A 6883-nucleotide genomic window follows, 5' to 3' on the forward strand; every position below is an offset into this window, starting at 1 on the left:
GAAAACTTTATTGAAATAAAAAATGATTTGAGCCCTAACTGGTTTGGCTCAGTAGATAGAGCATCAGCCTGTGGACTGAAAGGTCCCAGGTTCGATTCTGGTCAAGGGTATGTACCTTGGTTGCAGGCACATCCCCAGTAGGGGGATGTGCAGGAGGCAGCTGATGGATGTTTCTCTCCCATCGATGTTTCTAACTCTCTATCCCTCTCCCTTCTTCTCTGTAAAAAATCAATAAAAAATATATTTTAAAAAAATGATTTGAAAACACATATTGATAAAGCATGTCATGTACCTAATAAAATCAATCAACACTAAGACATACTTAAGTAAAATTACTGAAATATAAGGAAAAAGGAAAAACCTTCAGGACATCTAGGCAAAAAGAACATGAGCCTTTTAAGTAAAAGAAAATTAACTCATCATCAGTGTTTTGACAGCAACACTTTATATCTGAAAAATTAGAATAACATATTTAAGATACTCAAGGAAAGAAAATGTGTGCCCAATTAATTTTTATCCTCCAAAAATGACATCCAATAATAAATGACACAGCCTAGCTGGTTTGGCTCAGTGGATAGAACATTGGCCTGCGAACTGAAGGGTCCCAGGTTTGATTCCAGTCAAGGGCACATGCCTGGGTTGCAGGCTTGATTCCCAGTGGGGGCATGCAGGAGGCAGCTGATCAATGATTCTCTTTCATCACTGATGTTTCTCTCTTTCTCTTCCTCTCCCTTCCTCTCTGAAATTAATAAAAATATGTTAAAAAAAAGAAAAAATAAACACGTTTAAAAATAAAAAAGAATAAAAGACACAAATAGTAAAAAACATACAAGAACGCGGGCAGATTTTTTCTTTGAGCTCTTTCTCAGGAACCTACTAGAAAACAAGCCCAGACAACAAAATGTCTGAGACTTATTAACATAAGAACTGGTGGTAAACATTTAATATAGTTTATCTTTAGAACCACAACTAAATAAAGATTAAAGATGTGAAAGTATAGTAAACAGTGGCTATATGTTCTGACAGTGTAGACCACAACCATAAAAGGTGGGGGAGAGAGTAGTGATAGCATATGATCCTCCCAAAATATTTAATTATTTTTCTTGGTGTTAATGGTATTATTAATACTGACATTCTGAGACTGTCAAGTATGGAATGTGTGATAAACTAAATGAGCCATTATAGATCTTCTAATTCTGTCCCTAGTGTTGGTAAGTACTAGAATTCTTAGTGAGGAAGCCAGAAAATACAAATGTAATGTAAAAATAGTTAAGCAAAATTCTGTAGTCCTGAATTTGAACTAAATGCCAGCATGAATTTATGATGCATTTTATCTTTAACACACACACATGCATACATATATTTTTTCCTTCATCTGCTCACTGAAAAGGCTTAGATACAATGTCAACCCAAGAGTAATAAATATCCCTAGGCCCAGATTGTACTCTTGAAATATTACTTTCCACTAAGAGAAATTAGAGCTTCTTGGAGAATGGCTGATTCCAGGTCTACCAAGAAATGAGTAAGATAAATACACATACGCTTGAAATATCTTTTCATATTGTATAATAATGAAGTTAGCAAGGACCACTAAGATTATATCAAAAGGACTCAGGAGGCAAATTGAAGAGAACCTTATTAATGATGGGGAAATTTGAGCTTCAATAAGGATAAGAATAAAAATTGTGTGTATTAAGAGTATCAACTATCCTTAAATGCATTAGTTCATAATGATAGTTAAAGAGAAAACCTAGTTGGTCATCTGAGAATGGTAAGAATCCTATCCATTATACTCAAAATGTAATCTTTCTATGATCACTTTAGTATCATATCTTTGGTACTCTGCACATCTCACAGTGCCTCAGAACAGATTGGCCCAATCTGTACCAACTCCAGTCTAAACCAGAGATGACTTTTAACAGAAATAAATTTCTTAGTTAATAGTGTTCATCTCATGATGATTTGTAGAAAATAATTTCATATTCTTTTTTTATAATTTTCTGTAGTTTTCCAAATATCCCATGTACTATTTTATAAATCAGAAAAAAAGATAGTTGAACTATTTTATCTCCTCATTTAAAAATATCAGAGAATATGCCAAAAAAAGTTAGAGTTTTCATGATTTCAGATTTAGATAAACAGTTCACAATACATAAATCAATAAATGGCTTAGCTATTTAAACCTGTTCCTTAAGTAGCCATGTGCCTGGATACATGTGCAACACACATATAACTTCTAAAGAATTTCTGTATTCATGGATATTCAGTATATGCTTTTACCTCATTTTCCCTGCTATAAATAAAATCATGAAAGATTTTCCTACATAAGTTCATGTTCTTTATCTCATGAATCATACTGATTACATATAGACTGTTGCTAAGACTATGAGTAAAATAAACACATAAAATATACCTTTAAAATACTAATTCAGATTCCAATTCTAAATATAGGACCCAAAGCAATACACATGGAGACTATGTCCTATGTTAGATGTTAAAAAGACAGTCAAAGATGAGTTTTAAGAAATGTAGAGTATCATTGATTAATTGGAATTTACATCTCAAGAATACAAACCATATTAAGACTTGCTTGGGTCAAAAAATTATAATACAATTTTTGTCAGGACACTTAACATATGTAATTTAGAGAAACAGAACTTTAGAAAACTGTATGACAGTATCCACTAAAGCTAAACCTAAGAAAAATGAATAAAATGCATATACAAGATTCTCAAAGTAGCTGTATACATTGAAAACAACCCAAGTGTATATCAATAGAATAAATAGAATATAGAATATTCATGCAAAGGAATAATATACATCAATACAAAGAACAACTGACATTATGCTGAATAAAAGAAGTCCAGATTATTACCTATATTTCTGACCAACCTGCTATAAATCAGAGGTTCCCATAACCATGGCTCTTGGAGCTCTTAGAAACAGGGCAAAGACCAAATGTATATTTCTTATTATAAATCCTAATACCCCAGAGTAGAAACTCAAAGCTGGAAGTACCTATAGAAAGAAAGGATCTTAGAGAGGCATTGCCTTCCCCTTTAAACATCAGATAGACTCACACCAATTCCTACTGAAATCTCAGAAGACAGGTTGACCTTTGACAACATTCATGTTTTATTAGCTTATCAGCAGGCACATTCATCAAAACATACTTCCAAAATGAAAGTAATAAGTAGAAGTCAAAAACTATATATTTGATGTACATTTAATTGGACTCAATAAACATCATGTAATTATAGAACACAACAAGATTTGAAGGTGTCTGGAGTCCCATGTGGAAAATAACCTCTCACTACATAAAGTTTCACTTCAGCAATGAGAGTTATCAACACATTACATTATGTTTATGCACGTTACATTATGTTTATGTACATTTCAACAGGATACAGGCAGGCAAAAAGTTAGAAAAAGCTACTTTTATTAAAAACAAAAACTACTCTGATTTATGCTGCCTTTACCTAATTAAAATAAACAAAACTGAAAAACTAGAGGCACCAGTTAATGAAACATTCTGGGGCAGGACAGAAGGAGCCAAGAGAAGAGAGGAGGAGGTGATAATTCCAATAAATTTTATTCATATGTGAATACATAAAAGTTTCAAACCAAACCCAGCCATCTGACTTTAAAATAATAATAATTACTCTACATACATTCACTTTCATACAAGAAACCATGATTCATGAATGTTAGTTAAGGTATCTGGGTTCTTCCCCTAAGGAGGGTGTGCTATAAACACTGTAGTGAAGACAAAGGGAATAATAATAAGGCCAATGAATCTAATTGGATGAGGAACATCTTGTACTCATTATCTTGTATTTTCAAGTGACCTTCAGGCTATCATCATTTTTATAAAAATAATATACAAAGTACACAAAGCACCCAAATCTAACTGCTGATGTGATGGGTGTTATAAAAAGCAGTTAGAATTGAAGAAATACAGATTTATCACAAACCATATGTAATTCAAGATTTAGTAGAGTAATTTGAGTTGGGAAATTGTGATAAATGTTTGAATTTATACATTGTCGTTCACCGCTAACCATTTTTCAATCCAAGTCATAGTGATTTATTCTGTTTGGGACTAAAGTCTTTAAATACTGAAACTCTTAACATTACAAAAAAGATAAACTATTATTCTTTTCATCTTTTTCCAATGTTCTTTTATATCATTCCAGAGGAATTTTTAAAAAATTAGAATAGACCTAACTCCTTATTTTTCTCCCTAGACTGAATTCTTCTCTAGCTAAATTTTTTTCTGATCTGTGTTCAGTATTTGTTATATCTTCTCTAGTGCACTATTATGAAATATTGAAAATGGCATTATATCTGAGGGCTTAGGAAATATTTTTTACACAACTGCTTTTTTAAAAAAAATTCTACTTATTTGTTTTAAAATTTTACCCATAATTTGAGCTGAAGAATCCCAGTGCAGATTATTTCCTGTCATTCATAATTTTAAACTTGGGGTTATTAGGTCTGGAGCCTAGATGCCTTGATATAGGAATGAGAGAGAAGGAACACATGTGGGGCATGAGCCAAACACTACAGTTCCCTAGATATGGGGAGGGAGTTATGGATCTCATAGTGTGACCTTTGAGGGATAAAGACAGGAGCTCTGCCAGGGCTCTGGGAAAGTCAGTTCATTTTTCTGCCTTGGTAAACAGAAAAAAAAAAAAAGTGGGAAGGGCAACAGAAATGGAATCCTGAATAATATTATATACACTAGAGGCCTGTTGCACAAAGATTCATGCAGTAGGCCTTCCTTCCCCTGGCTGCCGGCACCAGTTTTCCTCGGGTACCTGGGACCCAGGCTGCAGTGTAGCCAAGCCTTCAGCCTTCAGGCTTGGCTCTGGCCACAGCAGAGCCTTCAGTCTTCAGTCCTCAGTCTTCAGTCTTTGCTCTGTACCTATGTATGCAAATTAACCCGCCATCTTTGTTGGGTTAATTTGCATACTCACTCCTGATTGGCTGGTGGGTGTTGCAGAGGTATGGTCAATTTGCATCTTTCTCTTTTATTAGTGTAGATTCTTGGATCACTCAAACAGTATTTGGTGGCTTTCAATCTTTTGGGTATGAAGTCTTTGTACATTTTCTGCGTACATTATGGTAGTCTTTCTGTCACACTGTTTCAAGCATGGTTGTTTAGTGACCTCCCTGACACACAGATTGCTCAGCTAACTGAAGTACATAGAGGACCCTGCAATGAAAAACACTTATCAGTCTTTCAAGCCAGAAGCCCAGCATCTCTGTCTATAGGACTTTTCTTCCAGAGGCATGTGGAGTAGCCAATGGAGACATAAAGGACTTAGAAAGACAGTGTGGCATTGTAAGTGCCACAAAGGGCTTATCGGGAGCCTATTGAGAGCTGGCCTAGAGGAGTGGTGCTGGAGGTCTAATGTTCTCATTAGCCACTGAAGGAAACCAGAAGCTTTTTTGAGATTTTGGGATTGAAGGCCTTTAAAATTAAACCTTTTAGAATTTAAGGGGATCCCACAGAAATAGAAGTCAGGAGCTGCTGGCAATCACTTGGAGCAGTGTCCACCTGCAGGATGACCTGCTGGGAAGTGTTGCTGCTGGTTAGGGTCTGTGACAATGTGAGTGGCCACTGGAAGCTGCTGCTATGGAAACTCATGCTAACACTGTTGGAAGTAGTGGCCAATTGAAGCTGTCATTGCCAAGAGCAACAACCAAGAGACTACTGGGAGATGTTGACTGGAAGCACCACTGGGCGTATCTAAAAGAGAGCCAGGTCTGGGTCATGTACTTGAAGAGATTTGGGGGAAGGAAGGTTGTTTGCTTTGTTTAAACATGCTTCAGTGAATTATCCTTGGTGTTAGGGAAAAAGAGAAATATTGTTGGTTTTATTATGCTCCACACTAAAAGAACGTCATAATTTCCTTCAAAACCAGCTTCTCCTAATGATCCTGAATTTCTGGTAATCTACTTGTTACCCAGATAGAATGCCACTTCCCTTTCACTCATATTTAAATGTTTTAACTTCAGTTTAGAAATTCACTCACAGAGAAAGTAGTCCCTCACTCAATCATGAGGGTGCAGGGCACGTTTTGTGAGTTTTGCCTCCAGGAGCTATGTGAAAATTGGAGACAAATCCCCTTTTGCTTCATGCTGGGGGAAGGGGAAAGTGACCATTTTACTTATTAATTATTATTCCCTTTGCGGTTTACTTATTTATTTATTGTAATTTTAATTTTAAAATTACAGTTGACATTCAATATTATATTAGTTTCAGGTATGAAGCATAGTGGTTAGACATTTATATAACTTACAAAATGATCCCCCTGGTAATTCAGTACCCACCTGAATTTTAGTTGATTTTTAAAGAGAGAGAGAGGGAGAGCAAAACATTGATCAGCTGCCTCTATAGGGAATCGAGCCACAACCCAGGCATGTGCCCTGACTGGGAATCACACCAGCAACCTTTTCATGCATGGGATGATGCTCAACCAACTGAGCCACACCGGCCAGAGTCAAAAAGTAACCATTTTTAAATACACCAGAGCACTCTGTTCCTAACAAGGCCAACCCTCAGAAAAAATTATTTTACCAGAACCTAACCTATTGATATTTTGTCAGAGCCTCTGTGCAGGAAAGAAATTCCTAACTCTAGCTCCCCCTAACTATACGTTCACACTTAAAGTGGGGAAAAACTGAGAGGGAACAGGTTCAGCCCTGAACCATCACTCATGATAGTGGGATGGAATGTGCAGACTGGTTCAACCCAGGTGATCCTTGGAGTCCATGAGTAGAGTCAGCTTTACCCAAAGCACCTGGGCTGAAAGCTAGGGGGACGATGGTTATACCAGTGGATCCCCAAACTTGTCCTATAAAAGGCCCAATAGTA

Source organism: Eptesicus fuscus, chromosome 10, assembly GCF_027574615.1.
Source record: "Eptesicus fuscus isolate TK198812 chromosome 10, DD_ASM_mEF_20220401, whole genome shotgun sequence".
NCBI lineage: Eukaryota > Metazoa > Chordata > Mammalia > Chiroptera > Vespertilionidae > Eptesicus > Eptesicus fuscus.